Raw genomic sequence first — 25,165 nt, forward strand, 5'->3', positions numbered from 1 at the left:
TTCGAAATATAGGTTGGTGAGGTCTGTGGATATGTGCATGACATATATAACATCCCTAGAAAGACAGTGAGTGGCATGTACAAGATATGCATAAGGTGGTTATTGCTATTATTTTTATTGCAATTATTACTCAATAAATTATTACCAAATTGTTACCAAATAATACATAGAAAAGCATTTATTGAATGCCCTGCATTTTTGTAGATGTGATGGATGATACCAAATTTTGATAACACTTATAGGAAGAAATGTAAATTGAGCCCTTAAGATAAGACATGCGTTCAGAAACATCTAATCAACAAAGTGCAAGTTTATTTAGTACTCAGTATAAATGCTGAGAAGGCACATTCTGTTTCACTTTGTGGTCTAAATTGTGCCTAATTCCGGAAATGAGTGGTCATAGGCTCCCAGAGGAAAGTCATCTCATCTCTAGTTGAGGCTAAGACAAAGACCCTAAGATTTCTTATGATAGTTTTGTGCCCATAGAACCTAAGAATTGAATGAATAGTTAAAGAGTGGCAAGTGAGAGCCAAGACATGATTTTGGGGTCTTTGTTTTTGGCCAAGTAAAAGAAACGTCATTTTCTTCTTTTCTAACAAAGACACCAGCAGTTATGAGGAAGCTGTTGTTACTGCAAAGGGGTCTAGATAGTGAAAATTCATGGAAAGGGAGGCATTTTGTTTTTCAAATTTCCAAGCCCTTCCCTAAGCATTGGGAACAAGAGTCGTTCTTCAATGCACAGGGTGTGCTAATTAGGAAATGACTAAGAGTTCCTGTTGAGTACCCTCTGTATGGCTGATTGTCTGGAGCAGAAATACTTAGAGAGGCCAAATCTGTGTTCATGTGCACTGTGTGATGACAATACAGGAAACTTTTTTTTTTTTTGCCAAAAATTTAGGCCAACTTTTTGCATAAATTATGCAGAGAGAATATCAATCTTCTCTTTTCCCTTATGTGTTGGGCCAGCGTTCCTTGAACAGAGATATTTTCTATATTTCCTTTAGATCATAGGTTTTTTAATGGAAGAGCAGGAAAGGATTCTAGAGGTATAAAGCTTAATATCCTTTTTCTCGAAGAAGATATAATTAAAGGTCACTCAAGTGGTTTGTCCGATGTCTTATTTATACTTATTACTATCCTAGTATGAAAGGGAAGATGACTTTCTTAAAGAATGTTTTAACAACAGCAAACCCCAAACTATAAGCCTTCATTTATAGGTTTCCAAATGGAAAATGTATTATTCTCCAATATCTAACAGGTGCTCATGATAAATGCTTACTGCAAGCCAAAGAAAATAGCTTGTATAGAAATGTTGGAAAGTGAAAAGGTGAGCCTAAGTATAACCTGTGAACTCTGAAATAATTATGCTGTGGGAAAAAATTAAGTTAAAAAATTAAGTTAATCAAATTTGAAACTTTTAAACAATTTGGGGAAGACCAGTGAGCTGCTTCTGATGATTTAATGAGTAAGAAACTAAAACAGAAAGGGTATATTTAAGTAGTTAATATGTGGAAAGCAAATGATTTATAAATAAGAGGTAATGCAAAAGTCAAAGAAAAGCATGGTTTATGATGGGGTAAAGAGAGAAAACAGAGTAGTTCATTCATTCCTTCCTCACCAAATACATCTTGGCCCCTACTAGGTACCTAAAATTGTACTAGGTGCTATGGATAAAATAGTGTGCCAACGTGAAGGAGAGGAACATTTAGAATGAAGATCTAAGGGAAAATTAGCTCTCAAAGACTCTTTCCCATTCTACCCAGGACCCCAACTGTGCAACAAAGCTTGATGAACACAAGAAGACATGTTTTATTATGGCAGTCTGCCCTTTTTACATTGGTGACATTTTTTGATTCTCGAAATCTCAGAAGAAATGATAAGTCAAAACTAAAATCCAGACCAGATGCAAAGGACAAATGTTTAGTTTCTCTTGGCCGAATGAATTGAAAGTAAGATACTAGGGATCTTTGACCTAGTTCTGTCAATTCAGAGAATGTAACCGTCATAGAAGAAAACACACTATTATGTATTCTTCATAGCTACCGAAATATAGTCCATATTACCTTATGGCTACAGGATTCTTGATCTTCTTCTAGTGTAATGTTGATTTTATTGTTGCCAGATGCTTGGCCGTGTGCTTTGGGTTACCCAGGTTCACTGGCCCAGCAAACAAAACAAAATTGGAATCATATTGAGTACATACATTTGATGAAGTAATGATATGTAAGAGAAATAAGGAGGACAGTGCCAAAGGAAGGAAAAAAAAATGGAAGTGCTGTCTTATGAGGGTAGCAACACAAATACCAAGAACCTTCAGGGACTGAACTCAGAATTCTAAAGAGAATTTTAATGTGTGAGCTAATTCCAGTGGCTACCAGGACAAACTGTACTTTCTGTGATGCATGAAGCTTTGTTTTAAGGGACCGGGAGAAGGACTGACCCTGTTACATGATGAAATACACATTCCCCTTACATCCAAAAACCCACTGCAGTGATATTTGTCAAAGCTTGTCTGCATGAAGTTAGCTTTTTAATACATTTTTATATGTATGTTAGATTGACTGGCAGATGCTTTTTAGCAAATCCCAACATTCAGCAAATCATACTGAACAACTTACCTTAGCGCACAGACTTCCCCGTTGCTCAAACAGTAGCTTTGTGATTAATAACTAGAGAGAAACTTTCAGACATTCCAAGTGAACTTTACCACACAGCCTGCCACCTTTCCTGGCTTATAGCAGACTGATACAAGTGACTGTTCTTTCTAGTGATATCCTGAGTTTTTACCTCCCAAAACATGACAGATGGGAGCAAGCGGTGACATTTATAGCGTAATGGAAAAAAAAACATGCGCTTGGAGCCAGAAAACTAGAGGTGAGTAACAGCCCTGCCATTTTTGAGCTGTGGGACCTTGGAAAACCACCACTTCTCTGAGCTCTTATCTCTAAAAAGGAGATTATAATACATGCCTTGTCTGTCTAATAAGGCAGGCATGATGACTGAATCAGAACATGCATGGAAAAGCTTTGTAAATCAGAAGGCACCTTACAATTGTATTCTTGTTATGTGAAATAGGCTTTAAATTTGAAACTTGAGACCAAGTACATTTGACAGTGTACGAGGGTCATTTAAGTCAGTATTTCACAGACATTTGAACAAATCCTACATCACACCCTTCAATTTATTTTCAAGCCCCTCTGGTATGAGGGAGCTTTAATTCCTCGGGGTTACAGTGGTTGGGTATTCAGAAAATACCAGGGAATAAGCACAAGGGTTGAGTCATTCCATTTTCAACTGAGCTGAATTTCTGGAGAATACAATTTATAGCAAGAGCCAGAATTAGACGTTTGACTACTTGACTGCAGAGCCCACTCTCTTAACCGTGACACAGAAGTGTGTTCAATACATATTTTAAACTAAAAGTTAAAAGTACAGTGTGATGAAACTTACAGTAAGAAATCTCACAATGACCACAGTGGAAGGCCCTCTAAATCATGTTGGGGAAATTATTGGCAAAAGCTAGTTGAAGATGGGGGGGTGGGGGATGGCAAGACATAGCCAGAACCCATGTGTGATGGTTTTGAGCCAGGAGTGATAAGACTCTGATGGGGAATTATAAGTCATCTGGTTTGACTGGAGCAAACCAGGATCCTTCGTATAAAGAGTCATACTTTATATCACAATTCATCATGGCCCAAAGTAAGTACAGTGGTATTTGTTCAGTTTCTCTCGACCTTAACTTATGACAGATTAAAAAAAATCTTCATTCATGGGGACGTTTCCTGAGTACTTGTTATATATAAATCTAGATTTATAATCCACATTCCCTATCATTTATGTTTTATTATATAAAAGCCTCTTCATGTTGTTAACTCTAATCCATTCAACAAATATTTATTGAGTTTCTGGTATCTGTCAGGCCCTTTGAAAGGCATAAGGAGTACCAAAAGATAAATAAAATAAACTTCCTTTCATTTATATCCATAGATTCTATTTATCATTGTTACATCTTTTCTCTGATTCAGGCCTAGATGCTTCATGAACATCCTAAGTTATGAATCTCTGAAATAGATAATAAAGCTCCTTCAGTTCCTTACAAATGGAATGTATTAGAGATTCATCCTTGTTGGATTCAATAAACATTTTCTGAGCAACTCTATGTGCAAGGCATCAATATACATGAGAGATGTGGAGATAGAGAAGTTCCCATCCTACCCTTTATATACAAAAGCATGGTGCCAGTTTGTTCATATGTGGTACAGTAGTGATATGACCAGAGTACTAGAAGAGCAAACTTGGACTTCAGTGCTTCAAAGTAACTCCTCCTTATAGGAGGAGTTCTGATACAATCTTAGTAATTCCATTATTTGGTACATTAATTCCTATTTGGGAGCTAAAAGAATTGTATGCTTATTGGCTGTTGGCCATTGGATTGGTTTTCCATGGATTGTGTCCACCTCTAGCCTATTTTGCTGTGGTTTGGTGTGAAGAAGGGCTGGGTCATGTAGCAAAGAGAGCTGACACTTTTAGAGTTATGAGCAAGGAAGATAAAAATAGAAGGGGCAAAGCCTGGCAGTTTGACTAATATGCTCCCCATACATTCAGGAAGGAAGTGATCAGTGATTTTTTTCCACTCTACTCTGGTCTGTTACAGTACAGTGATATTATGAGCACTTTAATTTTAGAAGACTAAAGTCTAGAGGAAGGTTGTTGGAAAGAATGTTTAGGAGGGTGACTGGTTTATTAATAATATCTTATGAGTCATGTTGATTAACAAAAGAGAAATGAAGCTTGAAGAAGAAAACCCGTGAGATGCATAAGATAAATAAAGTAGGATAATAATGATTACCTTCAATATCTACAGCTTTGCCATATGAAAGAGAAACCAGCCTATTTCTTCCTCTGTATGACATCTAGAAGTGGTTTGTGGCATTAAAAAAGAGCTATATGAGTTCATTGTGAACTCAAAGTCAGAGTTTGTCAAAGGTAGACCAGACGACTTCAGAAGTCTTCAAGCAGGAGTGTCTCTATAGCAGATATATTGAAATATACAGTACTTGAAATTTATATGATGGAGAGGTGGAATAATAAAGGTTTTAAAGTCACTCAGTTCTGTTACATAGTAGTTGCATTATTTAGGGCTAATTCTGTCATACTGTAAAATGACAATAATATTAAGTAGTGTCTGCTTAGTATTTCTACCATGGCTTAAATGAAATAACGTGAAGTTTTGACCCATAGTAAGCTTTAAATAAAGGGTGATTGATATTTATTTGATTGATATTTATTTATTGCTAAAATATCAATATTATAATTGTATTTACTTAGATTTCAGTAAGTATCATTGCATTTCATTTTTAAAAAATCTAGCATTGAGCAACATCTTTCTCCAGTTAAGAATGGGACCTCACACTGTCGTTATTTGTAGTCTGTAACCCCTGGCTTCTGGGGCTTCTGTATAGCTGTTCTGGTGCCACCCTCCACTTCATGGTGTCTACGTAGTTATTTGGATTCAACTCTTTTCTGAATTTTTCACAACCTAGTCATGTTCCACAGTCATTTTTCAGCCTTACGCATCTTGGGCTCACCATTCTTCAACCAGAGTCTACATGAGAAAAGGAAGTTACAGTTAACCCCAATCTCAAGTGCCAACCACATTGAAAATTCTCTAGGGCCACAGCGTTTCTGTTGCCTAATCAGCAGTATTTACATCTCCATCCAAATATGTAAGACCAAGACACACTGACTTCAGTTTCTTTCATTCAATTGTTACGTAAATATCAGAGTAAGAAAAGTCACATCAGTGCAATTCAATAACACTAAATAAATATTTGTTGATGTCTACCATGAATAGTATTCCAGAAGATGCCAGAATTTCCGAAGGTTTAGACATTTATGAGTTTAAAGTTCGGTTCTGTCAAGGGAAGGCCACAGAGAGGAGCCAGGAGTCAGTGGAAGCGGGAAGAGCAGGCACAGGTTAGCGTGACCTCCATGTGATGGGAAGCAGAACGCAAGCCCAGGAACCCCAAGGATCATAACAAGCCATTTCCAGAATCGCTACAGACTTCGGGGAGAAAGCATGGCCTTGCCGATGCCTTGATTTTGGACTTCTAAAATGAGCTACTAAATTCCTGTTGTTAAGCCAAGAAATAAAAAGCAAAAAATCCCAGTGCTGTCACTACTTTGCTCTTAGACTTTAGGTAAACACCCTAAATTTTCTGGTTCTTAGATTCCTCACCTTAGTTCTAAAAAAGGGTGTTGGACTATATCTGAGTTCTTTAATCTCAATGTGCCAACACAATTACTTCTGGTAATTGATTACTGATAACCTTTAAAACACTGTAATAGTTGAATATTTTGAATGCAATAAAGTTAAAAATTGCATCTCTAAAAATTACCTTTTGCTAATATTTTAACAAACTCTTCTGAGACTGAAGTGGGTTGGGTTACAGCTAGTGTCCTGGGATGTGCACACAGCCTTTGATTTTTATGGAAGTTGGTTGTACATGTCAGCATCATTTATCATGTGTGTCTTTCAGCAAAGACCCTTGGAATATGATGGGCTAGGTGATCCATCCCTAAAGTTACTGTGTCTAAGAATCATTTAAAGAACTTGTTTAGATGCACATTGCTGGGTCTCATTCCCAAGGATTCTGATTTGGAAATTCTGGAGTAGTGTAGATAAGTTGACTAATGTGTTTGTGAATTCCACTTGAGAATCCTGGACCCAGGGTTCTCTGTGGTGCATTTAGTGTCAACACTGTGATTCTTTGAGTCTAATACAGTGGTTTAGAACATGGGCTTTAACGTCCATCAAACTTGGGTCCAGATCCTGGCTCTAACATATATACTTTGAGTGACCTTAAAAATCCAAATTAACTACCACCTTATCTGGGCCTCACTTTCATCATCCATAAAAGGAGAATAGTACAGAACTTTCCTCTCTCAGAAAATCTAGTTCTGCAACCAGCTACCATATATAAAGTTTTTGGAACAGTGCTCGACAATGGTGTATTCCGTAAATGTTAGCTATTATTATTAATCCTTCCTAAATAAAAAAAAAAAAAAAAACTGATTATATTTTTTTTAACTTGAAAGTTCACAAATGCATGTGTATAATTTAGAGAACAATGCATTTCCACCTTGTTTTCATTGCTGTCAGAAATTTAAGACTTCACTCTATTTTTCTTAGAAAAATACCCAAGTATTTCTGTACTGGAGTCTGAGATTCCTTGTCCTGGAAGAGCAGTAACAGAACTTAGTACAGTATGTGAAAGCCAAGGCTCTTAGAGATTGTGAACCAGATTATCTGAGAGGAAAATTCTAGGCCATGGGTACATATTGATTCACTCAACTTAGAGGAGGTGGGAATGGCACATTCCCTGAATGAAAGTGTGTGGCCTCACAGGTGATATTCACTCAGATCATGTGGCATGAGGATACCTGGGAATGGAAGAATTAGAAGGTTGTGGTGGTCAAGGTTGGTATGGAGGAAATGGCTTCCCTGGACAGCATAGGAATGGAATACACAAGCTTTGACAAAAGCATTCTCTATCTGACCAGAAAGGATGGAAAACCATAGACCCTCTCCCCTAGAGGCCCTGCATTGCGCAAGCCCCAGCATTAATGGGTTCTCCTAGGGCTCATTGGGTGAATTTGGACCCTGAATGCAATAATAAAACACAGTTTCCTGCCAACCTTGGGTAAGATTTAGTTTGATAAAGCAAAATAATGTGATTTTTATTTTTTTATTTCTATTGTTGCATCTGTGAATTGTGGAACAAAATGGTACCTATTATACTTACCTACCTAAGGACTCTGGAAAACTCCAGCAAACTAAAGTATGGCATGAGCTTGAAAGCCAACTCTGCCACTTAGTAATTGGAGGATGCTTGGGGAAAATATTGTACTGTAGTCAGCTTTCATTTCTTTTGTAATAAAAATTAGGATAATTGTGATAGTGAAAAAACTAAAAATTAGGCTTATTGTAAGGGTTTTATGAATCATCAAAATATGAGAGCCACACACTCAGTACATGGCACATTTTATGAACTCTGTGGGTTCAGTTCTGTTGAACTGAAAACATTCATGTAAGAAGTAAATTTTTTAAAAAATTGGCCAAACATCTGCTTATTTTGGTATCATCCAGACTTGTTGGGTTGACTCTTTATTTCCAACCAGATGTAGAATCTTTTAATATACACCCAGATGTGTGATGTTTTGCAGACACACTAGGATTACACTTTTACTATGACAGGACATCCAGTAACACCTGTCTAAATAGATATGCATGCAAAAACAAAAATTAACAAATCGGACTTAAAACATTTTAGAAACTCTTCCTCTCTTTCTGTAAACATTTTGTTAATTGTGCTAGGAATTTTAATTTGTGGAGGAAATAAAGAGACATGAGTTTGCTTTAAAAGTTGCTTGTGTAACATTCCACTTGATGTACGTAAGTGATGAGATTGAGTAGGTGACCTGAAGAGAGAGAAGGGGGAGTTAATAAGTGCCAGTAGTGTATTTTAGACTAGTGATTTGAAAGAAAAATAGTATTTTCAGAGACTTATCTTTTTAAAATGGCAAGGGATGGAATCTTGGTTCAAACTGGCTTGAGACAAAAAAAGAATTTGTTTAAATAAGAGAAAAATTAAATTATGTAAATATAAATCTATAGTCAAACCAATTATATCAAAACAAAGGTAATAGGTACTCAGAACTCACCCAGGACCAGGTATAATGTTGTACGTATAAAAAGTGGTATAATAACTAAACTGAAAAGTTCACTTGATGGGCTCAGTAGGCAGAAAAAAATGCAAACTAGAAAAAATAAAGAGTCAGACAACATCACCATTGCCATCATTATACCCCTCCCTTATGTCCCCCTCTTATATGCATTTAGCTTTGGTATATCGCTTTTGTTACATTAAAGGAAGCATAATACAATGTTTCTGTTAATTATAGTCTCTAGTTTGCATTGATTGTATTTTTCCCCCAATACCTCCCTATTTTTAACATCTTGCAATGTTGACATTTATTTGTTCTCCCTCATGTAAAAACATATTTGTACATTTTATCACAATTGTTGAGCACTCTAGGTTTCACTGAGTTATACAGTCCCAGTCTTTATCTTTCCTCTTTCCTTGTGGTGTCCCACATGCTCCTAACCTTCCTCTTTCAACCATACTCACAGTCATCTTTGTTCAGTGTACTTACATTGCTGTGCTACCATCACCCAAAATTGTGTTCCAAACCTCTCACTCCTGTCTTTTCCTGTCTGTCTATAGTACTCCCTTTAGTATTTCCTGTAGTGCAGGTATCTTGTTCACAAACTCTGTCATTGTCTGTTTGTCAGAGAATATTTTAAACTCTCCCTCATGTTTGAAGGACAGTTTTGCCAGATATAGGATTGTTGGTTGGTGGATTTTCTCTTTCAGTATATTAAATATATCATCCCACTTCCTTCTTGCCTCCATGGTTTCTATTGAGAAATCTCACATAGTCTTATCAAGCTTCCTTTGTATGTGATGGATCACTTTTCTCTTGCTGCTTTCAGGATTCTCTCTTTATCTTTGACATTTGATAATCTGATTATTAAGTGTCTTCGCATAGGCCTATTCAGATCTATTCTGTTTGGGGTACGCTGTGCTTCTTGGATCCATAATTTTATGTCTTTCATAAGAGAAGGGAAATTTTCATTGATTATTTCCTCTAGTATTGCTTCTGCCCCTTTTCCCTTCTCTTCTCCTTCTGGGACACCCATGACACATACATTCATACATTTCATGTTGTCATTCAATTCCCTGAGACATTGCTCATATTTTTCCAGTCTTTTCCCTATCTGTTCTTTTGTGTATAGGCTTTCAGATGTCTTGTTCTCCAGTCCTGAGTGTTTTCTTCTGTCTCTTGAGATCTGCTATTGTATGTCTCCATGTGTCTTTCATCTCTTGTGTTGTGCCTTTCATTTCCATAGATTCTGCCAGTTGTTTTTTCAAACTTCCGATTTCTACCTTATGTACGCCCAGTGTTTTCATTATACACAGCATCTCTTTTGCCATATCTTCCCTTAACTTTTTAAATTGATTTAGCATTAGTTGTTTCAATTCCTGTATCTCAGTTGAATTGTAAGTTTGTTCCTTTGACTGGGCCATAGCTTCATTTTTCTTAGTGTAGGCTTTAGTTTTCTGTTGTCTAGGCATCTGATTTCCTTGGTTACCCCAATCAGGTTTTCCCAGACCAGAATGGGCTCAGGTCTCAGAAAGAGGGAATAGTATCAGGTTTTCCTGAGGGTGTGTCTTAGACACCCTCTGAGGCCCCAAGCTGCTGTGCTTTTCTACTCAGCAGGGGGCGCCTGTTAGCCTGTCTCTCCCAACTGGTGTAAGGAGGTGTGGCCTGTGGCTGTTTTCCCCCAGGCTCTGGGGTCTGGTTCTGAGTGGAAGGCAGGTAGTAGAGCTTGGCACCACCGCTTCCTCTTATGGAAGATACACTCCCTAGGGAGATATCATCTGCATTTGAATAGTCTCTCTGACTCTGCTATCTCCACCCTTGTCTGGGTCAGAGCAGTGGGAACTGAAAATGGCTGAGGCTTTCTCCACTGAGCTGACAAAGGGACAGAAAGCCCCCCTTCAGGGCCAGTCTGCAGCACCCCTCAGTTTCATCCATTGGTCAAAGATATCACCTGGCCCTCTGGGCTCCCCCTCCCTCCCAGAGAGGTCCTCCGACTCTCCAAGGTCCATCATCATCAGAAGCCTCTGTCTGCTTGTTGGGGATTCATAGCTTGTATTGAGCAGTCCACATTTGTTAATTAAAACCCCAGTTGGGGCTGGACTGAGCTATATTCGCTTGCTCCGGAAATGCTGCTTTCTGCCACAGCTGCCGTGGGGGTATTGGGCTCCCAGCTTGGGTCTGCAGTTTTTAGTTACAGATTTTATGCTGCGATCTCGGGCATTCCTCCCAATCCAGGTTGGTGTACAATGTGTGGACAGTCACAGTTGTCCCCCAGCAGTTATTCCAGATTATTTACTAGTTGTTTCTGGTTGCTTATTAGTTGTTCCAGGGGGACTAACTAACTTCTACTCCTCTCTGTGCCACCATTTTTGTCTATTTTTAAGCAAAAATATGATAAGAGCTAATAACTGTATTTCTCACAATGACTCAAGAGTTTGGTACTGAGATTATCTACATTTTACAGATGAGATGGCTAAGCAACAGAGAGTTTAGGTGACTTGCCCAAGTTCACACTGCTAGGTGATCTGGCTGCAAAGTCTGTGTACTGATAAGCCCTCTATATTGGCCAGACTTTTTTTCCCTGTGAAGATACCATACTCTTCCACTACTTACCCTATCTCAATAAAATAAAATGTTTAGAATATTAAATATTCCAACTCTCCTACTCCCCCCTTTGGCATTCTTTTTCCCTCCTTCATTCCACAGACAATAATTAGGGTTTGCTATGATCAATTGTGAATTAAGTATATATTTTCAAGAACTATGTAAGTATTTTCAGGAACTCTCAGGCAGAATTTATAGTACACATTCCCAGAGAGTCTGTCTTCCCTCATTTATTTCTTATCACTATTCCTGTTCTCTTCATTTCCTCTATCTTAAGAACTATATTCTGATTTGCATTTTATTTTCATAGAGTAATTTTTTATGACTGTCATTAAGGTACATTATTGATATATTCTGTCAGTTTTTGCTAGTCCACAAAGATTTTTCTTTTACCAGCACAAGTCAGTGACTTCTTGGTTGCATATACGAGTTTTAAAACTTTTATTCTCAGTGCTCTGTTGATGTTACTCCTTAATCTTCTACCTTCCAGTGTCAGTGAGAAGTCAGATGCAAATCAGAGCTTGTTTGCCTTTGTAAATATTTGTTTCTTGATCAGAAACTTGCTTATTTATTTAATCACTTGTTTATTTTTCATCCTCCTCCACTTGAATCCCTACTTTTTGAGAACAAGGACTATATATGTTAGGTTCACTCTTAATTACTATTCTCAGTGTTGAGCAGTTTATTTATGTCAGAAATATATTTTATAAATAAACGAATACTGCATAGATCATTGAATGGGAAATGTGTATCTGATACTTTTCAATTACTGAAGCTGTTAAATAGCTACCAATAGGATCATCAGTCAAAGGGTAGAAACATGGCAAACATCTCTAAGACTAAAGGCTGGGACAAATCAAGAAGTGGATTCAGTCTCTGGGAAGGTCACCAAGGCAGAAACACAGGAGAAGAGAATTGGGCAGGTGTTATAAAAGGTATGGCATTAAAGAGCTTCTGATGAGGAGGCAGATGTGGAGGAATAGGTGCAAACAGGAGCCCAGAAGTCAACCACCAGGAATTCTGCACTAGTGTAATGTTTACAGTGAAAATGATTTGATAGTGAACCCTGAGGAGTGTTCATTCATTCACCTAGCAAATATTTATAGAGAAAATATTTTTCTTCTCTCAGCACAGGTCAGTGACTTCTTGGTTGCATATATGAGATTCAAAACTTTTATTCTCAGTGCTCTATTGATGTTAATCTTTTGTCTTCTACCTTCCAGTGTTGTCAGTGAGAAGTCAGATGCAAATCTGAAATTTTTTTCCTTCCTTGAGCACTAATGTATGAGGCAGCAACATTGGATTGATTATATAGTAGGGAATAAGATAGATATAACCCCTGCCATCATAGAACTTAGGTTCTACTTTGGAAGAAACTGATTCCCATAGTGATTCTTCTTCAGAAAGGTGCAGAGGAGAAGGGGAAATGGAGAGATTGGCAACTAAGTTGAATGAGACCCTAGCAATAGCAGGAGGGAAGAAGACTGGATTATATATACTGGATGCAGGAAGCAGGATAAAAGTTGACGAGATATAATCTTGTTTGATGAGGAAAGGACAGTAGGATCTAGAAAACCAGTGATAATGCAATGTATCCGTAAAAGTGATTGGTGTATTATTAATTCTTAAGTGGCTATAAAGTAGAGGGCATGCTTTCTGAAATAGGCAAAGCTTGAGCAGCATTTGGAAGAAATGGTAGAGGGAAGGATGGGTTTTCTAGGCAAGAGTGGTTGAGTTGAAGAAAAGGATGACAAAGCAAGACCGTGTGGAATTTGGTCAGAGATCTTCCAAGGGGCAATGATAGCTGATCTCTACTGCAGTTGAGAGAACACAACAGAAGTAATGAGAAATGCAGTTGGAGGAGAGAGGGGACTAGGAGAGGACCGCTGATGAATGTCAAGCAACCAAGTTTTAAAAGGAAGATAGAAATCTGAGCAAGAGAAAAAATGGAATAAAAGTGATGTTGGAGAAAAATTATCCTTGCTGCTGTGTAATGTGGAAATGGATTGTCATTATGGGTATAATACTAACTTGGCTGTTCATGCTTTTCTTTATTTTCTAATTTGTTTCACTGTATCATTAACTAAGCTTTATAGTCAAATAGTAACCATTTTACTCCATAATATTATTAAAGAGGAGCAAATGTGAGAAAAAATAAAGCAGGAAAAGCCTAAAATAATTCCTCTTGCTGATCAAACCCTGCATGCTTCAAATTTTCATTACTGGTACAGTTGGAAACTCATAGGTTTTAGTCTCCTGCTCCAGACAGTCAACCAATACTTAGTTATTGGTGGTCCCTATTTTTCCTCCATGGTTTCAAGATTTTCCAGTTTGTTTTGCTCTAAGCTGCAAGTGATATGGCAATGCTTCCTACAATAAAGTTGATTGAAAAACAATTTTGATGAGTGAATTTGGGGGGTAACTTCCTTTCCCTTGCTATATGTTTTCACTGTAAGGGAGTTCTATTTGTGTAACATGTGGTCCCTTATTCACTCCTTCCTGTGGAAAAGGGACCGGCTTATTTGATTAGTGAGGTTTGGAGAAGGAGCTGAGAATGTGTGACTTAATTCCTTCTCTTCTCTTCTCTTCTCTTCTCTTCTCTTCTCTTCTCTTCTCTTCTCTTCTCTTCTCCTCTTCCCCCTTCCTCTCTCTCTCTCTCTCTCATATCCAGATCCTTATAAGAAACCCCAATTCTTCTCTGATCCTCCATGCCATAAATTTATGAGAGTAATCCTCCAGAAAACAGTCCTGTATCTGGGGGTGGGGGTGGGGGGTATCTCTCTAAGCCTTGGTTATAAAATCAGTCCCAATAAGAACTAGAATGGGAAATCAGAGTATTATTTACTATCTTCTTCACACCCTAGAAGTAAATGAATTAAAAATAAAATACAGGATAGTTCTTAAAATACCCTGTTTTAACTCCAGTCTTGAATATTTAATAATTAATTGGAAATACTCCAGAAAGAGGTCAGTGTTGCCTATATGAATGGGGGATCAATATTCTATGGTAATTTTTAAAGTTATGGGTGATTAAATTGTCCAGAAAAGGTATGTACAGTAGGAAGAGAAGAGGACCAAAGGAAGAACTTTGTTGTTGATGCCCTGGACTGTGTGGCAGGAAAGAAAACAGGAAGGGTCTGTGATAGAATAGGAGAAATGTGGCTGCTGCTCTTTCCAATTTTCTGCAGCTCTGGGGACCATGAGCAGCAAAGAAGACCGTGACACCCTCTGCAGAGCAGTGTGGGAAGTCCTGCAAGGGAACCAGCGCAAATGAGGGACATTTTTTGGAGACCCTGGAGTTGCAGATTAGCTTGAAGAAACACGATCCTCAGAAGTACAAACATTTCTTGGGCACTGTCAGGCTTAAGTCCACTCCCTGCCCCCAAATTCTTCATGTATGCCCTGGGGACCAGCACTGCTGTGACAAGCCCAAGGCTGTGGACATCCCTCACATGGACATTGAGGCTCTGAGGAAACTCAGTAAATACAAGAAGCTGGGCAAGAAACTGGCCAAGAAGTATAATACCTTTCTGGCCTCTGTGTCCCTGATCAAGCAGATCCCATGAATCCTGGATCTAGGCCTGGATAAATCTGGCACATTCCCTTCCCTCCTGGCCCACAGTTAGAACATAGTGGCAAAAGTCAATGAGTTGAAGTTCACGGTCAAGTTCCAGATGAAGATGCTGTGTCTGGCCATGGCTTTTGGCCATATGAAGATACCGCATGATGAGCTTGCTTACAACATCCACCTGGCTGTCAGTTGCCTGGTGTCACCACTCAAGAATTGGTAGACTGTCTGGGATTTATACCTTAAGAGCACCATGAGCAAATCCCAGCACCTGTGCTAAGACATCCCAATAAACCTAGTGCTCTGTTAAAAACAAACAAACAAAAAACAAGTAGGCTGCCAACTATGTGAGTGGCAGTAAGAAAGTGGGCAAGATGGAAAGAAAAGACAAATACCTTAGGAAAAACAATGCATACTTGTGTTTTTAAATGTATAATGACTCAGAGTGATGCTAAGACAACGGATTTGGATGTGGAATAGAAGCTGAAGTAGAGTGATGAATTGAAAGTCTTCTGAATTGGATGAGCTTTATTACATTCTAGGAATTCAGGTTGATAGCAGGTTTTTATGTGGAGTGGTTAGATTTGGGTTATATTCCATGCTCTTAAAGAATTAATAAAATTCACCATATCTTATTGAGTATCTGTTAAATGCCAGATGTTAAATGTTAAATGTTGAGCTGGTATTTTAATGGAAGGATGAAACAATACATGAATAAACAGGAATGACATGACACAGAGATAAGTTCCATGCAGAGAGTTTAAATGGAGTGATGTGGTGCAGAGTAATAGTTCTGGCTTCTTTAATTTGGGTGCTCAGGGGAAGCCTCTGCAATATGAGGACATAGAAGACAGTGATGGGCTAGGTACAGCATGGCATGAGCCACAAAGTTGGGTTCTGGGTCCACTAGTGTCAGGAATCATTGCAGGAAAAATGACTACTGTCCCTCTTTGAGAAAGGAACCAGCAAATGCCTCTTAGTTTGGTCTTCCTTGGTTGTGAGTAAGCTAATAAACTTACTGCTATGTTCCCAACAGTATGGGATGAGATGACCAAATGCATTTAAATTTGGAGGAGGAATAATTACTCATTCCTTAAAAATACTAGAAACCTACTATGGCAAGATCCGTATGTTGAGTTGGGCATATTTTCCATTAATATTTAAGAGATGAGGAAATGAGTCCCTGAAAAATGAGTTGTTTAAGGCTACATGTTGATTCTGGGGTTCAGCCCAGGCCAGAGTTAAACTTTCTGATCTAGTTTAAAACATTGGATTGTTCAGACTTCTCTCACTAAGCCAGAGTGACAGTTCTGGCTAATTTTGCATTACATACTGAATGCCTATATTGTAGTGACCACTGGATGGACTGACAAAGAGAAATTAAGACAGGCTTTTAGAATATCCAGTGACTGACTAATTCCCAAAATAGATTCAAGGAAAAAAATCACAAATACCCAGAAATACTCAATTTGGGCTGCTTTTGAAGGCGTATTTTGGGCATATCTCAGAGAACCAAAGTGGTATTACTTGCTTGGGCTTTAGCAGTTAAGAAAAATCTGGGTTCAAAGGCAATCACTCTAAGCTCAAACTTTTTTTTTTTTTTTTCCTATTTCAAATACTCCTTACCTACCCCTTGGTTTCAAAGGTAGCTTTCACCAGTAAAGTCAGGAATGCAAATAATGCATATTAGGAAAACACCAGAATCATGTTTTCCAGATTATCTAGAACAGTAAAAGCAATGACTATTTTTGCTTACCAAAGACAATTAGTACTTCATCAAATTTCATAATTGATGTTAAGGAAGTGGCTTAACTGATAATAATCTAAAGCATGTCCCTTTGACACTGCAAATGACCATGACAGTGACTGTACATTGCAAAGGATGTTTTGAAACATTGTAGGAGGATTTTTGATAGATTTAAAGCCCCAAAAGCAGGAAATTGGGCATTATGAAGGGCCCTTTATTAGTGAGAAAGAGTGAGAGCTTTAAACTGTGGTTATTTGACTTGGTTCAGAGAAGACATTTTATAACTGTGACCAGAGGTGTCCATGACCCCACTTTAAATCGTTTAAGCAACTTGAAGAAATGGGGGAAGGGAAATGTGGTCAATGAATGTCCATTTAGGGCCTACTATATATTTATTGGGGGCCTATAATAAAACAAATTAGACTTTGTCTCTGCCCTCAAGATGCTTATAGCCTAAAGAAAAAGGCCCATAAGGAGCTACTTTGAATAAACTATGAGCATGGGGATACTAGAAGTTTGAGAGGTTGTTAATGGAACACGGAAAGTGGTGCCTAACTTAGAGCAGTCAGAGAAAGCTTCCTTGGGGAGGCTATGTATTAGCAAGAGTTTGCTAATTTCTCTTCTATTTGTTTGACTATGTGTAATATAGAGCAAGTTAAAACAAAAATTATAGCGTCAGTGTGTGTTTAGAATAGAAAAGAACCTTTGGAATCAAGTATTGGCTCCAGACGTAGCCCAAAAGAGTTCATGACAATGGCCAAGACAAACTGAGCCATTATGTATTAAGTGAAGTTCCAACACACTTCAGAGGCCCCTGAGGGCACCAAGGCTAACTGCTTGGTAATGTATTTGGCTTGATTAAATTTTCTTAGCACTATTAAGAAAAGCCTGTGAGCCTCGAGGAGAGAACCATTTTCCCCCCAGAGGGTAAGCTTCAACTGTTTATTATGATACTTTGACCATCTTTAAAATGCTGGATTGTCTCTCTTGTCCGCTCAAGGATATCTATCTGTAGCCTCTCAGAACCAACTTTACTCAACCTCATTCATTCAAGTATCTGTTAAACTCTCCCAAGTTTATTAGTCAAAAAAAAAAAAAAAATCTCTAGCACTGAATAACTTTCCTCAAATGATCTCTAGCTGGTAGAAAGGCAAGTTTGGCATATTAGCTCAGGATCAATACACACACAGAGACATATATTCTTGGTTTGTTCTTGGTATGTTAGGATTACACAAATGTGTTAGCACTTGAATCCCAGAACATATCCCTTTATTTGCCTTGTCTTTGTCGGGAATAAAGATTCCTTCAGTTCACATGCTCAGGTCCAGTGGTTTGCTAAGAAAATGTGTACATGGAATACATTAGTAGCGTATTTTGGTGTTAAAGGTACATCATTTTTGGGTTTTTATCTGGATTTTGACTTTGTAAACAATCATAGAAAAATCCTCTTATTTACATATTATCTTAGTTTCTTGTTGGTGCTCTGACAAATTACCCAAAATATAGTGGCTTAAAACAATGCAAATTTATTTATCAATTTACATTTCTGGTGGTCAGAAGTCTGCAATGGGTCTTATGGGCCTAAAATCAAAGTGCCAGCTGGTTTGCATTTCTTCTGGAGGCCCAGCGAAGAATCCATTTCTTGCTTTTTCCCAGCTCCTAGATGCCACCAGCATTCCGTGGCTCATGACCCCTACCTCCATCTTTAAAGGTCGTCATTCCAAACTTGCTTTCCATTGACACATCTCCTTCTCTGAGTCTCCCCTTCTTACCTCCCTCTTATAAGGACCCTTATTATTACATGGGGCCCACCCAGATAATCCAGGATGATCTCTCCATCTAAAGATGCTTAACTTAATTATATTTGCACAGTACATTTTGCCATGAAAGGTAACATGTTCACAGGTTTCAAGGATTAGAATGTGGACATCCTTCGGGATCCGTCATTCAGCCTTCCACACACATCAATAACTGAGACAAAAAAAAAAAAACAGATATAAAAACAATATAGGCAAGCTATGGAGGATATTTTCTGCTCCTCTATTTTATTTTTTTTTCTTAAAAATGTGAAACTGCAGCAAAAGCATCAGGGTATCTTTATTGCCAACATACTGTGAACCCAATACAAAAGCAATGTAGGATTTTAAGCTTCTTCTAGAAAGTAGATAAACTTCTGCCGAGTAAGTCATAGTTTCGAATTTCTAGTGTGGTCAAGAACAAAGAAAAAGTCAGTCTGCTATAGAGAAAACTATTTATAAACATAAAGAGAAGAACTCACTTGGAAACACATTGCCAAAAAATGATTTGAGTTGTATGGATGTTACTACAACAAAAAGTTTTAAAAAAATGTGAAAGGGTTCAGATGAATCCATTGTTTTTCTGTTGATATATTTGATTCTGAGTTCAAGGGAACTCACATGTTAACCTACAATATATTTCAAGGTGTCAGAGATGATAATACATTACTTAGCAGGTAAAATGTAGGGGGTAGTGTGGAAATTTATAAGGCCTAATACTTATCAAAGTGCCATTGATGTGGAATCATTCTAGATTAAACTCTGTGCTGTTCCTCCACTTATTATTTATAACCTTTTGGCAAGTTTTTCAGCATCCTTGAATATCAATCCCTCATCTCAGAAAACGGGGATATGAATAACCCTCAAAAATGGTGTTACATTATTTGACTAGTTTAGTATTTTTCATGTTTTGAGCACTTAAGAGAGAAGAGCTGATTACTCTTTCCAGAAGTATCTAACTCATTTGGAAGAAGAATAATCTGATCTTTAGGCCTCTTTCATATTGAGGATTCATTTACAGGTCAGTGAAACACAAATAGAAGCGAATGTTAAGAATCAAACTATGATGTAACTACAGAAAGAATAAGACAACTGGTTAATTTCAAATTATCCAGATAAGCCAAAATGGAACAATAACTGCATTTATCTATTTCAAATCATGATTGAAGTTAAGCTGCTGTTAATCCTTGGAACTATTCAGCCTTTCAAGGAGGTGGTAATATTAAAAAAAAAAAAAAAAAAAAAAACTAAAAGAAAACCCACACAGCCCTAGGTGAATCTTTGCAATTGTTTACAAGACAAAAAGGAGTATAGAAACCGAATATGAACAGCACATGTTGTTAAACTCAAAACACACGAAAGAATAAAGGCACATATATCTTCTCATGTGAAAGAGGCTGAGGCAAGATTTGGAGGGAAGTTGAATGGGGCCACAAAAACAGGCTTGGCTTCTTTCAAAGGTCATTAAAATATCCCCCAAATAAAAATGTTTTGCCTCTTTAATAAAGATGCTACTCAGAAACTCATAGACTTGGAAGATAGGTCCATTGTCAGGTGGTAGAAAGCAACTGTAGCTGCATAGTGTAAAATTTTAATTGGGTAATGAAACTCTTTCCTGTTGAACCGCTTGGCACAGATGTGGATTTTCCCCTGAGATTACTTTTTTTGTTAAAGGTTTCATTAGTACTCATTAAAGAAGGTAGTGAATATCATTTATTTTAGAATTAGTCTTTATAAAATGTTGTCACCCTAGGCATTTGTTTTCTACTGCTGTGCAACAAGCTGTCACAAATTTAGGGGCTTAAAACTACACCTATTTAGTAGCTCACGGTTTCTACAGGTGAGAAGTCTGGTACGGGGCAGACAGGTTTTTTGCTTACAGTCTGAAGCCAAGGTGTTAGTTGCCTGTGTTCTCATCTGGGCTTGAGTCCTCTGCCAAGCTCATTCCTGTTATTGGCAGAAATCAGTTTCTTGCAGCTATGAATTTTCTTCCTAGCTGTCAGCTGGGAGCCTCTCTCAGCCCTTTAAGGCCACTGGAATCCCTTCTCATCCTCAAATCAGTAACAATGAGTCAAAGTCCTTCTCAACTTTGGAATCTCGCTGACTTCCTCTTTCTATCACCAGCCAGAGAAAATTCCATTTTTAAAGTGGCCCGAGTGATTAGATTAGGCCCACCCAGATAATCTCACACTCTCCGTATTTTAAGGTCCACTATGCCCTATAACAATATAATCACGGGAGTGATAACTCATCAGGGTCGCGGGTTCCAGAGATGAGGGCATGGACTCTTGGGGTCCTGTATGGTACTTGGTACAGGACTATGAGCCCTGTGTCTTGCAAACAGCAGAATTTCATTAAATTGGATAAATTTGTGATAAATGGAATTGGAATTATTTTTTGATTGTTAAGAAACAGCCTTATTACTTTCAAATAATATTAATAGAAATTAGTCATTAACATCATAAGACCAAATTGAAAAGCAAAAGGAATCTATTTTAATGAAAAGCCAAGGAAATGTAAAGCATGGTTAATATTTGTGTGTAAAGGAGGCTTCTAAGATCCTAGCAAAGGGCTTAAAAAGAGTTGGCCAGTTTGTCTATTCCAAATAGCTCTCTAGCCTTCTTCTTTGTATTGTTGATTGGCTTAGCAGACTTTTCTTCACAGGCAGAGAAAAAAAGTGCCCGTCACACATATGCTTCAGTGACTCCAGACTCTAAATTAGGGGAGCCTGAATCAGTCAGATATTCATCAGTGCACATGTTCTTGCAGATATTTTTCATTTGGGTTCTTTGTGAACTTGCCGAATTAATCCCACGGAAGACAGGATCCGCGTTAGGAGTAATTTTGAAAAGCGTGAACTTCCTGTGGTTGTAGTAAACACTGGGAATCTGAGATGACTCGGCTCTTTCTTCAGTCTCATACTGAATGACTGTGAAAAGATGAACAGATCCAAATGGAAGATAAGTCCAGAGAAGCTGGATTGTATGTCTGAATTGCCTTAGCTTTGTCAATCTGTGAGATTTTAACGATACTTATTCACAGTGAAGTAAGTCGTGGGACACTCACAGTCACTTTCTGGTTCTAGATTTTAAAAGAATCTCAGTTAGGGGGAAAATTGTGTCAGATTTCAAGAGTTCCTCTTCTATTATTCTTCAGGTTTTTAAAAAAAGAATTTTTCAACATGCTATATGTGACGTGAGCTCCACTCGTAGTCTTCAAGGAGCCCTGCAATCTCACGGCTGCCTTTGATTTGACTTAATAGATACTTAATAACAGTTTGGTGCAGAAGAGTTGAACTGTCTTTATTTCTATCTATAATCTAAAATAAATGAGGTTTAAATTATATGTCTCTGCTCCTTCAGAAAGTCCTCCCTGACTTTCTTGAGGGTTAGTGGACTCTGCACCCTCTTCCCAATATCCCTCTCTCAAAACTATCCCAGCTCTTATTATTTTGAAGTATTTGTATGTTGACATATGTCTCCCATAATTCTATAAACTCATCTAGAGTAGCATTTACTTTGTATTCAGAATTCTATCACAATAGCTAGCCCAGTGCCTTGCTTAATAAATGCTCATTGAACTGGAATGAAATTATGATCATAATTCTAAGCAGTAAATTTATGTATCTGACACAAGATGTAAAACTACACATACATGCCGCACACAAATCTTATTTTAAAGAAACTGGCCCTTTATTTTCTACATTAGTAAAATAGTCACTTATCTATAATTTTGTAGTTTTCATCTGCTAACACAGTTACAACAATCCCTTAGATTAGTAATCCTTTAGATTAGTAATCTCTATTTTTGAGTTTAAAAGTTAAAGCTGGGATTAAAAAACATGTCTTTTATATTTCAGCCTCCTCTTTTTCCACTATACCAGCTATAACATGCCAGTGGCTAAATTATTATCTATAAATTAAGATTCCACAGTTTTCAAGATTTAAAACTACACACATACACCCTGCACACAAATCTTAGTTTTTTTAAAGAAATGGTTCTTGAGGTAGTTTTCAAAATTTATATACTATAATTTGATTGGTAAATATCCATTCACTAAAGCTTTTGAACTTGCTAAGTTGTCATATATCACCATGAGTATGTTTCCATGTTTCAATCTGAATTGAAGAGTGTTTTAATTTTCAACCTAATAAACAGCCTTAGGTATAATAAGAGACAATGATAATCTGGAGCTACATTCACAAGGACAAGAAGAGCAGTATGAAAGTATGTATCACCTTTGAAACGAAACAAACAAAAAAGATGTGTTTGTCAAAATCCCTGGGACTTCCGAGAGCTTTTCTGATTGCCATAGGACAGGAGATGAATTTTGTGCTTTCAAAGATGTGTGGGAGGTGGGCCTGCTGACTCCAGGGAAGGGAGCAGTAATGGCAAAGAAAGAACCTCTTCAGCCTTAAGTGGTTGGCATTTTGCCAGTCCCGGCTTGCACTGGCTCATGAGGAAATTCAGAGATATGAGCAGAGAGAGGTGGGCTTACTGGTAGTAAATAGTTGTCATCCAAACCAAACTGTTTCTTCCAGGGTAAGGTAGAATAGTGGTTCCATATTTTAGATCTTTGAAAATTTTTATTTTAACGTTTTATTAATTTTTATAAAAATTTTTAAACCAAATACCATATTTTGTAATCATTTATATAAACTTTATTACACAGCTTGTAGTGATTGAGGATTGTGGGAGAGGGGTGGCAAATTTTTCTCTATTAACTCAGCCCAACTTCCCATTGCTTATTTTTGAAAATGCCCTACGGATCCACTAGTGATCAAATAGTCATTAAAACCCCATGTAAAACAACCAGAACATTTGTATTTAGTTCCCCTATGGATTATGCAGGGGGTTCCAAAATCATGTAGAATATATTTGGTGAGCTTGTTTTGTACTGCTTGAATCAAACATTAAAACAAACAAAGCAAAGGCTGCATTTTTCAGCAATAGAAGACTCAGTGCCCAGATGGCTTTGTCTACTAAGTCATTAACAAGATATGGAACCAAAGGCCCAAGAATGGATCCTACAAGCAGCCCAACCATCAGCAAGTGTAACAATCCATCAGGAAAGTGCTTGTGTGAGTTGCAATTACACAGTGTCATGAGTGGAGCCTGTACTTGGAGTCAACCAGCTGGGGCCTTCAGGATAGCTCTACCTTTATTAGCCATGGGACTCCTGACAGATTGATTATTTGTCTTTTCCAAGCTGCACTGTTATTTTTTCCAAGCATAATAAAGAAATAGTGACATTATCCATTCATTTGCATTATACACGTATTGAGGGCCTATAATGTGTCACACCCTCGTCTAGATACCAGGGAAATAGCAGTTGAGAAAACAGACAAATCCCTGTCTTTTTGGAGCTTCTGTTGTAGTGGGGACTGAAAAAAATGACCATAATAATTAAATTAATATCATAGTGTTCAGAAAGATGTAAAGGGTAAGGCTGGGAGATAGGGGGTTCTAAGGAAAGTTATTATTTTCATTAGGGTGATTATAGCTCACTGTGATAGTAACATATGAGCAACTGTTTTGAAGATGAGGAAGTGAACAAGTCACATGGGTGAAAATATTCCAGGAAGAGAATATGGAGCACAGCATGCATTTTAGTGGGTAGGAGGTATGAGTAAATGAGATAGAAAGCACTCAGAATGGTGCCTCATCATCATATGTACTTAGTAAATATTGGCTATTATTATTTATATAGTAAAAGCTTATTTTTTTAACCGAGTACTTAGTGCATGCCATCATTGTTCCAAGTGTTTTATAGGTGAAGAAACTGAAGTACAGAGATTTTTAAGTAACAACAGTTACATAACTCCTAAAAGGCAAAGTTAAAAATTCAAACCCAGGCAATATGGTCCTACTTTTTTGACCACTCCACTGCTATTCTCCAAAATGAAAGCACTTTGTTCCTAAATACAGTGTTCCATTGAGATCAACTTAGAGTTAAGGTCTGAATTCAAGGTCATTTCTCTAATAGGGGATGGAATCAGAGGGCCCTTCCTGTATGGGAGATGGCCTATTGAAGTTAGAAGCAAAGGGCATGGCAATGAAGGTAGCATGTGACCAATATCCATTACATGTGTCATAGAAGGGTTTTAAATCCTTAAATTGGTAATTCTTCTAATGGCTGAGTCGGTCATGTGAATAGAAAATTCCTCAGATTTGGTTTGCAGAGGGAAAGTAAGTTGGGCTAAGCTGGAAGAAGGATAGGATCAAGGAGTTAGGCTTTGGAGGGAAGAGGAATCATTCCTGGAGTGGATAGAAGAGAAAACCTTGGGGAAGCAGGGAGCAAAGCCCACAAACACTTGGATTCATGTGCAATAGGGAGGTGGAACGGCCTTCCAGTGTGTTCGCAGGGTCACGGTGGGCTATTCAAGCTGTGCTGCTGAGCCATCTGCTCCTTTCACCAGAATGTCACCGTGGGGATGTGGAAACAAAGCCACCGGCCGGTCAACCCCCACTCCCTTCTGTAATGGTGGGTGTGATGCATTCTAGTGGCTGTTTGACTTGCTCCTCTCCTGGCTGCACAGGAGCTAGCGTGGGCAGGAGAGAGTGAAGAGAAGAATAAAGTGACTAGCTTTCATTTCCTGCACCACTAGGCTGTCTGTCCTACTGGGGACACAGGTGTTGCCCATACTGGAAAAACCCAACATACAAGTATCTAAGCATTCAGAGCACTTGAGAATGATTTGTTTTATTTATTTAGCAGGTTTC

General features: G+C 37.9%; 1 pseudogene; it reads left to right on the top strand.

Moving 5' to 3' along the window:
• Positions 1-14,530: 14,530 nt before the first annotated feature.
• LOC119508886 lies at positions 14,531-15,179 on the top strand (annotated as a pseudogene).
• Positions 15,180-25,165: the final 9,986 nt, after the last annotated feature.

Source organism: Choloepus didactylus, chromosome 14, assembly GCF_015220235.1.
Source record: "Choloepus didactylus isolate mChoDid1 chromosome 14, mChoDid1.pri, whole genome shotgun sequence".
NCBI lineage: Eukaryota > Metazoa > Chordata > Mammalia > Pilosa > Megalonychidae > Choloepus > Choloepus didactylus.